Raw genomic sequence first — 13620 nt, 5'->3', positions numbered from 1 at the left:
TGCAGGTCCTGGCGCGTGACGGCCTGAGCCGGTGGCGCCGCTCCCTGACAGCGCCCACGGCTGCCAAGGGTCGCGTGTCCTCTCCTCCCCGCGCTCTCTCCTCCCGGGAGCGCTGTTTCGGGCCTTGGGGCCTCCTCTTTCAAGCACGGGCCTGTGGTGTCAGCGCTTCTGGCTTCAGGTCTCAGATGCTCTTCTGTGAAGCTTCTCAGATTCCCGCCCACCAAAACAAAACTAGCAGAAGTCTGCCTTCTGGATTCTCCAGCCCTGACCTAAGCCCCCAGTCCCAGATGAGGTGCCAGCAACATTTGAGTGAAGGACCGTCAGTGTGGGGTTGTGGAGGCAGTGAGGAAGAAAGACGGGCTAGTAATGGGAAGGTGACTTCCCACCTGCCCTGGGTCGGTGGAAACAGTGCTGAACACTGAGTAAGTACTTCGTCCGTGTGCTACTGAATCTGTCCTCCTATGTTGGAGCTACCACTTTGTTAGAAGATTCTACATTGCATTCGTATCTTTGACCCTTCATCCACCGCGAGAAAAGGATGGGGTCTTCTGCCCTGCTTCTGATGAGGCCCTCCTGGCCTGCCATGCTGTTGTACGCCTATGCTGATTTATTCGTAGGACCGCGCATTAAAGGACTGGCTGGCACATAGAGTCACCTGTTTTAACAAGCGAGCAGCGTGCAAAGCCCTTAGACCAGGACTTCACAAATCTTTCATGTGTGCATTGTAGTATCTGTAAGTGTACTAGAAAAAGCCTCCTGGTCAAAGTGACCACCAAATTCAGTTTGGGGACGCGTATGTTGAGGGTGGAAGGGCCACTGGCTTCCTCAAGTCTGACAGGCAACACGCAGACACACACACACACACACACACACACACGCACACACAGATTTTGCCCACCTTTACACAACACAGTTCTAGGGAGGTTCGGGCAGGACCCCATTTTAACGTCCACTTTGTCTAAGCCTTAGATGAGATGTCTCTTCTCCATATTAGTGTTAGCCCCCATTTCAGAATGGCCTATGCTAAATTGGCTTCTCCGAAGACCTACCCAAGGTGAGAGGGGAAAGTATTCTAGCCATTAACAGCTGGAATGGTTTGTGCGGTTTAAAGAGAACTTCTGTGGGCCCACCCTTGAGCATGGTTTAGAAAGTAATGAAGGAAGACAGCACCCTAAAGTCATTTAAGCATTATAGTTAGTGGAACCGCATATCAGCACACAGTGGGACTTCCCATCCAACTCAGAGCTACAAAACCAAGTTCAGATTGACAGTGGCCAGTATCAGGACCCTCTCTTGGGACTGCAGTCCTCAGTCTATGCAGGGTGCTGTCATGGTAAGCATGTTTCCTTATGTGTGCCCCAACAGCCTGCTAGCCGCGTGTGATCTGGTCCATTTCTGCCATCTGTGGCAGCTTGGATTACACCTGTTTGTCGAGAGCCGTTCTACGTAATTTTTGGGGGAAATTATTTCATAATTAAACTATAACTACAGCTAAGGCCAATGTCACCTTGAACCACTGCAGCATGCAGAAGCATAACTCTCTTTTACCTGTGGTCACAAGTTGAGGCCTCAATGGTCCCATGATGCTGTGTCACTCAAGGGCAAGATTACATCAGCTGAAGATACCCTAGTTCTTCAAGAACAGAGTAGTAATTAAAAAAAAAAAACAGATTAAACCTAAAGGAAGGACTTCTTTATTAGCTTACTGTCTTGTCCCACCTACTATTGTAGGGATGTTCTTGTTGCCCTCATCAATGTAAGATCCTCATCGATATAGGATGATCATAGCCCTCTAAGTCCCCTGATACTCCCTCCGATTATTGTATGTACCCAGTAATGACTAGCTCGGAGTGTCTTTGTCTTTGCCCACTCTGGGGCACTGACCTCCTGGCCCCCCATGTACTTCGGAATTATGCAAGTCTCTGTTGTCTTTCTTTCTTTAGTCCTTGCCAATCCCCCTTTCTAGGCAGTCAGAGGATCGATCACTTTCTGATACCTGTCGTTGGCTGTAACCCCACATCCCAAGCCACTGATATTTGTAGATTATAGTTGACAGATTCTTCTTTATACTAAGGAGTATTCGCTGGGCAGTTAGTCACAAACTTTGATGATGTTTTAGATATAAAGTTGAGTAAAATACCCAGCACTTTTTTTTTTTTTTTGTAGCAGGAATGGAACTCAAGGCACTTGCCAGGCAAGTGCTGTGCTGCTAAGCTACATCCCAGCCCCCTTTCTAGTTCATGGCTTTTAAACCCTGAGGCCCATAGATATAACTGAATTTTAAATCAACTGGTTTCCCTCATGCCTTTTGCCTAGTCGGCCTCAGATTACTAGGAGTATTTATTGATTTGTGAGGCCATTGCAATGTGAGGTTCATTTAGAGAATTGAAGTTGAGATGAAATTGAAATGAGCAGTGATTTGGAAGCTCAGAGCAGAGCAAAACTATGTGTCAGCACACAGGCTACAGGAGGTCTAGACTACATCATGGACCCACTGTCCTATTATAAGATGGAAGGTCCTAGAGGAGTTGTTTTCAGATTATTAGTATCTAGAAGAAAGAATTGAGCAGAACACTCAGGAATAACAAGAGGAAGATTAAAAGTGAAAGAAGCTAAACTATGCTTTACAGGAGAGGAACAGGCCAATAAGAATAGTACACAGTCCTGAAAGGGGCAGGAACTGGGTCTCTTAAGGTCCTGGGATCACAGGAGGGTCTACAGTTGAAGGTTGATGGAGTCGTGGCCTTATAAGCTACCTACCTCTTACTTGGCCCTCCTATCATGAGGGGTACTATTGACTATACAAGGTCTTTAGAGGAAGTGTCATGGTCTCCAAAGCCCACTGGGGGTAGACGGGTGACGGGGTATCAAATCCCCAGTGCAAATGAGATTACCAGGATCACGTACTTTTGGTTTTGCCTGGGAGTCTTGGAGGGACAGGGTGCTCTGTCGGGCTTTTCATTTCTTGCCCCACAGCTGCTGTTGTTTATTTGTCCTTGTTCTACCTCCTACGTCAGTCCTACTTCCTTGCAAACTCTGACATTAAAACAGGCAGTTTCATATCCAGACTTTCATATCAACTCAGAAACTTCACATCCATCTGGGTTGTAAATTGAGGCTGTGTGAAGTTTTCCAGACAGAGGTGGAATATTTCATTCTTGCAGATATAATTTCAAGCAGGAAATTTCTCTGTAAATTTAAGGAACAAAGTTTCACAGTGAGTAACAAAGCAGGAGGATGTTATGACCCTTTATAATCTATTGTGGCTTGGAAGAAATATTGTTTCTGGTAATTTTTTTCCAGTATCAGGGTTGAACCCAAGGCCTCAAACATTCTGGGCAAGTGCTCTGCCACTGAGCTATGTCCTCAGTCATTTTTATTTTTATTTTGAGATGGGTCTTGCTAAGTCACCTAGGCTAAAATTTTTGTTTGTGTGATTTTTTTTTTTTTGTTTTTTTGGTATTGGGGATTGAACTCAGGACCTTGCATTTGTAAGGCAGGTGGTGAAACCACTGAGCTAAATCCCCAGCCCACCCCAGGCTAACTTTAAACTTCAGATCTTTTGTCTCAACCCCCGCAAATAGGGTGATAGGTTTGTTCCCTATAGTAGTTTTGAGGCTGCTTTTTGTCTTTTACACTAGGATGATGAATGTCAGGGAGGATTTTTAAAGTTTGAAATAATTTTGACTTTCTCACACATGATTGCATAGATATTATAAACCATTATTCTGATAAGAGACTTCACCAAGTTGCTAAAGGGGTACATAGAACACAAGGAAAGATAAGAGCCCCTGCCCTCAGCACACTAATTTTCCATGCTGATTTTAAAGCAAGAGGTAAGGAATCAGAACTAGATAATCATGCTTCTAGATTTCACTATTATTTTCCTCCTTTTCTTTAATGCTAGTTATGGCTTCTATCTAAAAATGTCCCCCAGAGTATCACGTATTCAGAGATAGGCCCTTCAGAAGGTCACTGGATCATGGGTACTCTATCAGCAGATCAATCCATTGTTGAGATCAAAAGTGTCATTGAGGGCTGGGGATTTAGCTCGGTGGTTTGGTGGCCTGCCTTGCAAGCACAAAGACCCAAGTTCAATCCCCGGTACCAAAAAAAAAAAAGTCATTGAGAAGTAATGGAAATTTAGGAGATGAAGGAAGGCATAGATGAAGAAAGTGGGTCCTGGAGGGTATGACCTTGGACTATATCTGGTCTTTTTCTCTGGTTCTTGCTTTGCTTTCTTTTTATGGCTCTCACTAGGTGAGCAGCTTCCCTGTGCCACACCCTTATGCCATGATGTTTTTGTCTCACCACAGGCTTAAACGCAACAGAGCTGAGTGACCATGCACTGAAGCCTCTGAAACCATAAGCCAAGACAAATTTGCTTCCTGTTAGTTGTTTTGCTCAGATATTTGGTCCCAGCAACAAAAATCTGACTAACACAATGGTGCCCATGGATACAAATGTGTTTTCGCAAGCGGCTGCTTATGTGCATTCATATGTATTTCCTCTTTCCAAATCTGGGTATCACTGACTCTCTAGGTCATGTAAATATCTCACCAAGGGCTAGAACCAGTACTCCATCCGTGACTTATGACAGGTGTTCTACCTCCAGGCTAAAGGTAGGTTTCTTCTTGAAAGCAGATACAGGTCTGCAGTTAGCACCTGACACATGAGGCCTTAGTGAATTTTTCCTGGACGAAGATGGAGCTAATAATTTACCCAGCAGGATAAATAGAGATTTATTTCCTGGATGTTAAAGATTTCATCCTTTATTAATGCCAAAATAAATATCTTTTACATATCTGATGAATATGTGAGGTTATGCAGAGGAAACTCAAGGAGCATCCTAGCAAAACAAAGTAACCATATTCTTTGCTATTTTTTTCCCTTATGATCCTATAAGAAAACCAGGGTCCATACAAGTAGCCCTGAACTTTCTAAGAACTTGCTACATTTGTGAGACACAAATATCACAAAGAGCAAGTACTTCCTAGCCAGGCCACCTGATTTTACTGCTCTATTGAGACCTCAAACATCCCATTTTAAAAGTCTAAGAAATTATTTGTCCTCCAGTTCTGATGCAGACAAACAGGTGCAATGGTCTCTCTGTCTTCTCTGTCAAAAGCATCACTTCAACTCCTAGCTTTGGAAGTGAGCAGTTTAAAAATTTATTGAACAAAATTAAAATTTTTGTGAAGAACTAAAAAAAAAATCACATCAATATTGACATTATCTTTTAAATTAAATTGCATGGAAGTTACTTTAGAGTTGTCAAGCTACTGGTAGAATTCACTTTTTTCCCCCTAGCCCTTTCAGTTAACAAAAAAAGACCAAAAGAATTTCTGCTTGATAGGGAGTTTATGGCTCCCTAGCACATTTTTGTGCAGAAGAGAAATGGACAGAATCTCCACAGACTGAGCAAAGCTCAAATTAATGCGAGCTTCAGCAGACCTGAGACCTTGCCAGCATCTGCGCCCTCAGTCTCCAGACTGGATGTGCACCAGGCCCAACCTACCAGGGGCTAGGTCACAGGGCATCCGGAGGCCTGCTGCCCTCTGCCTGCTGCAGTCTTCTTAAGCCCATTTTTTTGTTGTTGTTGGTCTTTCAATTTGCAAACTGCAGCCAACATTCTTTTCCTGGTCCACTTACTTCACTGGAGAACTGAGCTTCAGACACAGGTGATTGATACCTATTGAGAATGTCTGTCACTGCTATTCATGTTATGTGGGTGTAGTAGTTTCTCTTCTTTTACAGTGCTGGCTTTCAGTGAATGTGTCTCTGCTGTCCTCCAGGTTGGCTTGATTCTCCTGTATGTTGGCTCCTTGAGGGCTAGCCCTGTCGAACTGCCTGTAAGATATCTAAGTAACTTGCCTATCTATGATACAGTGAACATGGGTGTACACTGATCTGTTTGAATCCCCGCTTTTAACTCTTCTAGGTACACATCTAGATGTGGAGTTGCTGGATCTTTTGGTGATTCTGTATTTAACTCTTTGAGAAACTGCTATCACAGTGCACCTTTCTTTTTAATAATCTTTTAAAACCTTCTTTTCCTTCTTCTTTCTACATGACTTGAAGTTTGAAGTCAGAGGACATCTGTATTCCATCTCTTGGTTGAGTTTCCCCAGGAGGAAAAAATGACTTCTTCAGGTCGTATGTAATTAGTGTCAAAGACAGTCCTAGACACCAAGTCTCCAGTCTCTAAACATTGTGAAGGGAAGTAGCTGGCCCCTGTTTCCCTTGAGGGGTATGAATGTGGCTGTTATTCATTCATCTGTTCCACAAGTAGTTAATGGCCTAGTGAGTGAAGGACAAAGTCCTTGTGCCCTGGATGTGATTGGTTAATGAGCCCAGGTCTCTGACATGGTCTGTCCAAAGCAGATGGAATTCTGTGTTCTTGATTACAATGCATCAAATGCTCAGTGCTTGCTGAGGGATCCAGGGGACATGTGCACTTTGAAACCATGTTTCCTTCCTGGGGCAGGTGGATTCAATTAATCCAGCAAATAACTAAAGGCCAACTTGTTTGCTGCATGATTGAGTTAAAACCAAATCCACATTCCTTTGCTTCTGTTACTCCTGGCCTTCTAAATGTCCTACTATTCCCATTAATAACAGGGTATATATTGTTTAGAACCTCTCTCATATATGTATATATACATATACATGTATACATGCATATATATGTGTATGGTATAATAAAAGATTATGATGAATATTTAAATAAAAACAAATGAACAAATGGATAATATGTGGCATTTATACACAATAGAATACTACTCTGCTATAAAGAAGGATGAATTTGAGCCATTTGTATTAAAATGGATGCACCTTAAAAATAATGCTAAGTAGGGTTGGGGACTTAGCTCAGTGGTTCTGGAACCTGCCTCGCAAGCGCAAGGACTCGATTTCGATCCCCGGTACCCCCCAAAAATAATGCTAAGTAAAATAAATCAGACACACAAGTTTAAATATTTATATGGCTTTTCTCATATGAGAAAACCAAAGAATAAACAATGAGCAAAATAAAGGAAAGAAATCTGGTGTCTGTGACAATGGCAGAGAAGAATGAGACCACCCAAACAGGCTAGCAGAAAGCAAAGAGTCAGAGACTCTGTTCACCTGGGTGGCGGTGGACTGAAAGCAAGAGCTCCATCGCTGCCAAATAGACATAAGGCAGGGGGTTGTTTAATAGGTGATCGGGAGGGAGAGGAGTCTGGCACATCTGTCATGCATGGGGTTGGTGTAAACATGGTCGAAGTCTCTGCAGCGGTGAAGGGAGGGAGGATGTTGTTCTGTACTCTTGTGGTGTTTCTTGTAACATCCTGTCCTGTGTTCTATCTGCTCTGGGGCAGCACGGCCTGCATCTGGTCTGGGGGCATTGGTGTGACTTGCTGAAGGCTGCAGGTTTTTTGTATCTGTTAAACTGTAGCTTGGAATTAAGCAGCATATTCATTAATCATTTCATGACCATATCAAGTCTGACAGTATTTGTATGCAATGTAGTACACACTGTCATAAAAAAGATAAATTTGATTCATTTGTAGGAACATGGATGCACCTTGAGACCAGAAGCTCGAGTGAAATAAATCAGGCACACGAACCTTAATGTTGCATAGTCTCCCTTATATGAGAAAACCATAGCATAAATAAATTAAAGAACAAAATAAGCTAGAGATAGATAATAGGAAAAGATAGATAATAGAATTTTTGTAAAAGGGAAAGAGATCAAGAGATGGAGGGAGGGGGAAGGGAGAGGAGGGGCAGGGAAGGACTAGAACAAGAGAATTAAGATGTGTTATTCACGTGTACCAACTCCTCACAATAAATACAATCATTACGTACTACAAACAAGTACCAATAAAATGTTTTTAAAAATGAAATATTAGAAAGGGATAAAGGTGTAGGGGAAATGGGAAGGGTAGGGGCAAGGTAATAAGGGAAAAGGAAAAAAATGAGACAATGAAAAAATGGAAATAAAGTGTTTGTAAATGGGGAGGGGAGGAGGGGGTGAAGGGAGGGCAGGGACAAGGGGAAAAAATGAGAACCAAGACCTGTCATGTAAGGTACAAGGTCCCAATGATGAATGTAACTGTACTGTATACCTAAGATGTACCAATAAACTCAATGAAAAAAAAATTAGAGTAAAAGACACATGATTTTTAAAATTAATTTTTCAGTACATTTACGGTATACAATATAATGACATTCATCATTGGAAATTTGCACCTTTAGATACTCCATCTTGGTTCTTATTTTTCCCCCATTGCCCTGCCCTCCCTTCAACCCCTCCTTCCCTTCCTATCTACAAAGACTGTTTCCATTTTTTCTTTTTCTCATGTTAATTCCATTCCCTTCTTTCCTTTCTCCTACCCCTCCCATTTCCCCTTCCCCTTTGCACCTTTTCTTCCCTATTTCACATTATCTGTTATACTTTTAGCCCTTATTAACACTTTCAGTTTCTCACACTAGAGAAACCATTCAGTATTTACACGCATGCACCCTATTTATTTCACCCAAGACCATCACCTCAATGTGCATCCATTTAGCTATAAATGGCTCTATTTTCTCATTCTTTATGGCTGAATAATACTCCATTTTATTAACAAAAAAACACATTTCCCCTGTTTATGGGCAATTGGCTGCTTATAAATTTTAGCTATCACAAATTGTGCTCCTATGAACATGGGTGCACATATATCACTGTGGTATGATTCTTTTAATTCTTTGGGGAAGATACCCAGCAAGGCGATGGCTGGGTCAAATGGGACCTCCAATCCTACTTCTTTTAGGTATCTCCATACTGATATCCATAGTAGTTGCACCAGTCTGCACTCCCACCAACAGTGGAGTAGGGTTCACTTTCTTTCCCCACAGCCCCACCAGCATTTGATATTGGTGGATTTCATGATAGCAGCCATTCTTTCTGGAGTGAGGTGGAATCTCAGCATTGTTTTCATTTGAATCTCTTGAATGACCAGTGATGTTGAAAATTTTTTCATATGTTTATTTGCTATTTCTACTTCTTTGTCTGAGAAATGTTTATTCATTTCAGATGCCCATTTTTGGATGGGGTCTTTAAATTTGGGAGGTCTGATTTTTTTAAGTTCTCTATATATTCTAGATAGTAGACCTTTGTCTGAGGAACAGCTGCTGAAAATATTTTCCCACATTGTGGGTTGTCTCTTCACACTGTTGGTGGCTTCTTTTGCTGTGCACAAGCTTTTTAATAAGAAGACATCCCACTTGTTTATTATTTGTGCTAGGTCACAGGCCACTGAGGTTTTGTTCATAAAATCTTTTCCTACACCAGAGTTCTACCTCACCTCTCTTCCAGTCAGTTTAGTGTTTGTTTTAATATTTAGATCTTTAATCCATTTTCATTTTAGTTTTAGTGCCAGACACATGGTTATTAACATCCCCCCATATTCCCCTCACTTTGAACACATTTCATTCTTGCGACTTTCTTTTCTTTCTTTCTTTCTTTTTCTTTTTTCTTTTCTTTTCTTTTCTTTTTTTTATACAGGATCTTTCTGTGTCATTCAGGCTGTTCTTGAACTCACTGTGTAGCCTAGGCTGGCCTTAAACTCCCTGAAATCCTCCTGCCTCAGCCTCCTAAGTGCTGGGATTACAGGCATGTTCCAGACTTTCCTGCCACTTGCTGAAGCGGTTCTGGAAGTACTGTTCTGTGTCTGTCTGTGGTGGCCTCAATGTTCTTAATCAATTCCAAATGTTTACTTTTCATGGTCATTTTGACTTTGGGTAAAAGGAAGAATTTGCAGACTGCCAGATCAGATGAGTAAGGCGGAGATAGACACAACCCGATGTGTTTATTTGACAGAAATTGCCATAAACATTTTGAGTTGATTCATGACACGGAGGCAGCCATGATAGCACAACTAAAGACACTCAGGAAGTGAGACTTCCAGACCTGCTTAAGAGAGTGGCAAGAAGGATGGGGTAAGTGTGTTTGAAGCAAGGAAATGTATTCTAAGGGGGATTAATGGCACTATGTCTTTTACAGTAATAAATTTAAAAAATTTAAACATTCGCGGTATTGTTTGATATATATGTGTGTGTATATTAAAACCTTGGATTGTGAGCGACTTGTTGTGAGTGTGCCACAAATGACAAACACTGCTAATACATTTTAACTTGATAAACCAGCAGTGTCTTATAATATGAATAGCATGGGACGCTGAACATCACATGATCACAATTAAGCCAGTGATTCTCTCTCTCCATCTCCCTCCTTCTGTCTCTCTGTCTGTCTGTCTCCCTCCCTCTCTCTGCAGGATTGTGGGTGATGATCTCTAACCAACAGGATCTTGTTTGCAAAGGAGGAGAAAAAGGCGGAGAAATCCCTCACTTCACATGAGATTAGGCAGGTGTGTTAAATGTGGGAAACAGTGCAAAATTTGTAGAAAACCACCACCCAAATAAGGATGTTGCAGTGCAAGCGATGAATCTGTTTTATGACAGGCAATGTCACATTTTCATAAACTCCTCAAACGGAGGCCAAAACAAGTATCATTGGATAGGTTCCTTGTTAAAGTTGCATGAAAAGAAAAAGATACCACTGAGCCAATGGATAGCAGTGATTCCTTTACTGATAGTGAAAGTTGTTCTACACAGTAACCCTCCTCTCTCTTGTCTCCCTCAAACCAGCCACTAATGTTTTTAAAGGTAAGTTGAGGTTACTTTATTTTTCTTTATTTTTTTTCTTTATTACTTTGTATGACATTACAGTATTGTAATCATTTTTATATGAATATTTTTGGGTTTTGGAAAAAATCATCTGAGTTTTCATTATTTCTTATGGGGAAATTCCCTTTGATATACAAATGCTTTGGAGTATAACCATGTTTTCAGAACAAATTACACTTGCAAACCAAGGTTTTACACACACACACACACACACACACACACACGCCACAAGGAAGAGCTGTTACTCAATTTTCAGGAATGTTTCTATTAGTATGTACTTTGTGAAATGCAAAGTTTAGTAACAGAAGGCTGATACTCATGAATTTGTGCTTTCTAGCTCTAATGACAGCCTCTGAGAGACTCAGGGGACATTTGTCTCAGACCAGCCTTGTGCACTTTGTGTGTAGCGGTGAAGCAGAGTTTTGAGCTGGAGTAAGAGCCAGTGAAGAAGGTATGGCTCAAAGGCCCACTGTGATGATTTGAGTAGGACTTGTCCACCAACATTTGTGTGGTGTTGGAAACTGGTCCCGGGGTAAATGCTTAGAGGCAGGACCTGAAGAGGTGAGCAGATCCCCACCCTCAGGCAAAGATTCACACAGTTCTCATGATGGTATTTTACTCATCCTGGGGATGAGCTGTTATAAGTGATATAGGGGAGTAGATGTAACTCTCAAACCTGCTAGATATTCAAAACTCAAGTTCACATTCTCTAAAATCAAAGAATGAATTCTAGCAACAGTGGAGGCTAAGAGGAGGAAAAATTTATTGAGAGAAAGAAAGCTTCTGTCTAAGAGAAACAGAAGGGGGACAGAAAGTGAGTTGCAAGGGACCCTATTTCCCAGTGTTTTTTTGGAACAAAGCCATGAGGTAAGGTAGGTTTCAAATGGGACAAAACTAAAAACCCAATGGAAATTACAAGGTAGGTATGAGGTGGGGCAAAACCATGACCAACCAATAAGATTATAAGTACAGTCACAGAGGTAATATTGATGAAATGGGGATCAAATGGGAAAACAAGTTACATTCGAGGAGTTTCCCATTTAGAATATCAAACACTGCTCTCTATCTCTAGAGGAAGTAGCACCTCTTTTCTTTTTTATAATGCTAACTAGTGAATGTGCCTTAACTGTTCTCCATATTGGTTCCTGTCTATGTTGGCTTCTTGAGGCTCACCCCTTGAAGACGGGCACCTTGAGGGTCGAGTAACCCTGTCTAACTGCCTATAAGATAATCTAACTGGGGTAAGTGCTGAGAGATGGGACCTTAAGAGGTGATGAGGTCATGAGACCCCCACCCTTACAAAGGATTCATGTAGTTCTCACAATAATGGTTTGCTTACTTTGAGGATGAGCTGTTATAAGGAAAATTCAGCTCCTTCTCCTACACCCTTTCTCTCTACTGGCTTTCTCTCTTCCTCAAGTATCCACTTGCTTTCTTACTTTCTGTAATGCATGGAGCAGCACAAGGCTTCTCCAGAAGCTAGCAGATGCTGGTGCCATGCTCTTGTATTTCTAAAACTGTGAGCCAAACTAAACCTCTTTCCTTTCTAAAATATCTGGCCTCGGCCATTTTGTTACAGTAGTAGAAAATGGATTAAGACACACCTGATATACAGGTGCCTCCTCTGAGTCCCTCATTTGCCTTATGTTTAACAAGATCATTGTCCCAACAGCATCCAGGGGTGGGTGGCATGAAAACTGGAGTTATCCCTTCTCCCTCCAAGTGTTTCTGAGGGTGATTAATCCAGAGCTTGGTGGGCCTGAATCAGTCTGTCTGTTTATCTGGTGCTTGCAATGCTACAGTGCTTCAGATATACATAGATACACATGCATTTGAAAAACAAGCTTTTTGTGGTCTTTGTGGTCTACTTTCTATCTGGAACCTAATTCATAGCTACATCTTTCATCATCTGGAAGGTTCCTACATTTTCTTCCTTTTGGTTGAGTCGTAATATCTGTATCTAGTGTGACCCTAAAGGCATGCAAAATTACCTAGTGGTTTTCTGAGTTTCCGAATCTGAGATCAGCCCATTTAACTGTTTTCATACAGGTAATGACATAAATTGTTTTCATTTCTATTTTTGAGGGTGAAGGTATTGGTTCTTAATGCCAAGCAGATGCACCTGTTAATCACTTGAAAGGAAGCCTAGAAGAAAACTGTGCAAGAGAAAGTGTCGAGAGCCCATGGGGACAGGCAAGAGTTGGCAGACCTGGTCATCACTGAACTCAGTGCTGTCATTATACCTGGTGAGGTAGCTGAATGCTGTGAGACCAACTGTTTAATTAATGCTCTTTGACTTTAAAAGATTCTTCTCCAAACTGTTGCCAGCTCAGCTGCCATTTTGAACATTTCTAGAGTCAGGCCCTAGGATTGTGGTTTGCAGTCTTTGCTGCACATGAGAATCACTTGGGGAGCTTTTTAAAACTCCCAATGCCTGGGTCACATTTGAGACCAGTTACTGCAAAATTCCTGGGGTTGGAACCCAACAATGTCATTCTCCAGGGCACTCAGGAGATTCCCCTGTGTTCTAGCAAAAGTGTCTAGTGGTTCCTGAATTTGGCTACCCATTGGAATCACCTGGTATCTCCAAAGCCAGCAATGCAGGTGTCCTGCCACCAGAGATTGTGCCTGGCCTGGCTTATGATCTGGATTTTGGATTTCTCATATACAAACAATCTGTTCCTCTGTACCATTACTTCCCTATTTTCAAAGGATGTGTGCCTCGCTCAGAGATCTTGTCGGAAGGCAGACTCTGCCATGGCTTCCAGGTGACAAGTGGCACGTGCACCGCACACCGAAGCCTCAGGGCTTTGGAACACACAGGAGAAGGTTTGCTTATTTCTGGACCTTTTCAGTGTGGAAACCACTTTTAGATCAATGATGCCACTTTTTTTTTTTTTTTTTTTTTTT

At 41.9% G+C, this 13620-nt stretch overlaps 1 long non-coding RNA gene across 2 annotated transcripts; it reads left to right on the top strand.

Annotated features, from left to right (window-relative positions):
* Nucleotides 1–6: 6 nt before the first annotated feature.
* On the top strand, nt 7–13591 carry LOC104861038. 2 transcript variants are annotated; one of them, XR_779890.2, is made up of 4 exons: nt 7–422; nt 9845–9963; nt 10299–10689; nt 12796–13591. It is a non-coding gene; the product is annotated as an uncharacterized LOC104861038 (long non-coding RNA). The 2 variants fall into 2 exon arrangements; XR_779891.2 differs by lacking the exon at nt 7–422 and adding an exon at nt 5221–5681.
* Nucleotides 13592–13620: the final 29 nt, after the last annotated feature.

The sequence above is a fragment of the Fukomys damarensis genome, unplaced genomic scaffold, assembly GCF_012274545.1.
Source record: "Fukomys damarensis isolate Sample0158 unplaced genomic scaffold, DMR_v1.0_HiC HiC_scaffold_6, whole genome shotgun sequence".
In the NCBI taxonomy this organism is placed as follows: Eukaryota; Metazoa; Chordata; class Mammalia; order Rodentia; family Bathyergidae; genus Fukomys; species Fukomys damarensis.
Note: the sequence above shows the minus strand (reverse complement) of the source record. Positions and strands in the feature narration are given on the sequence as shown.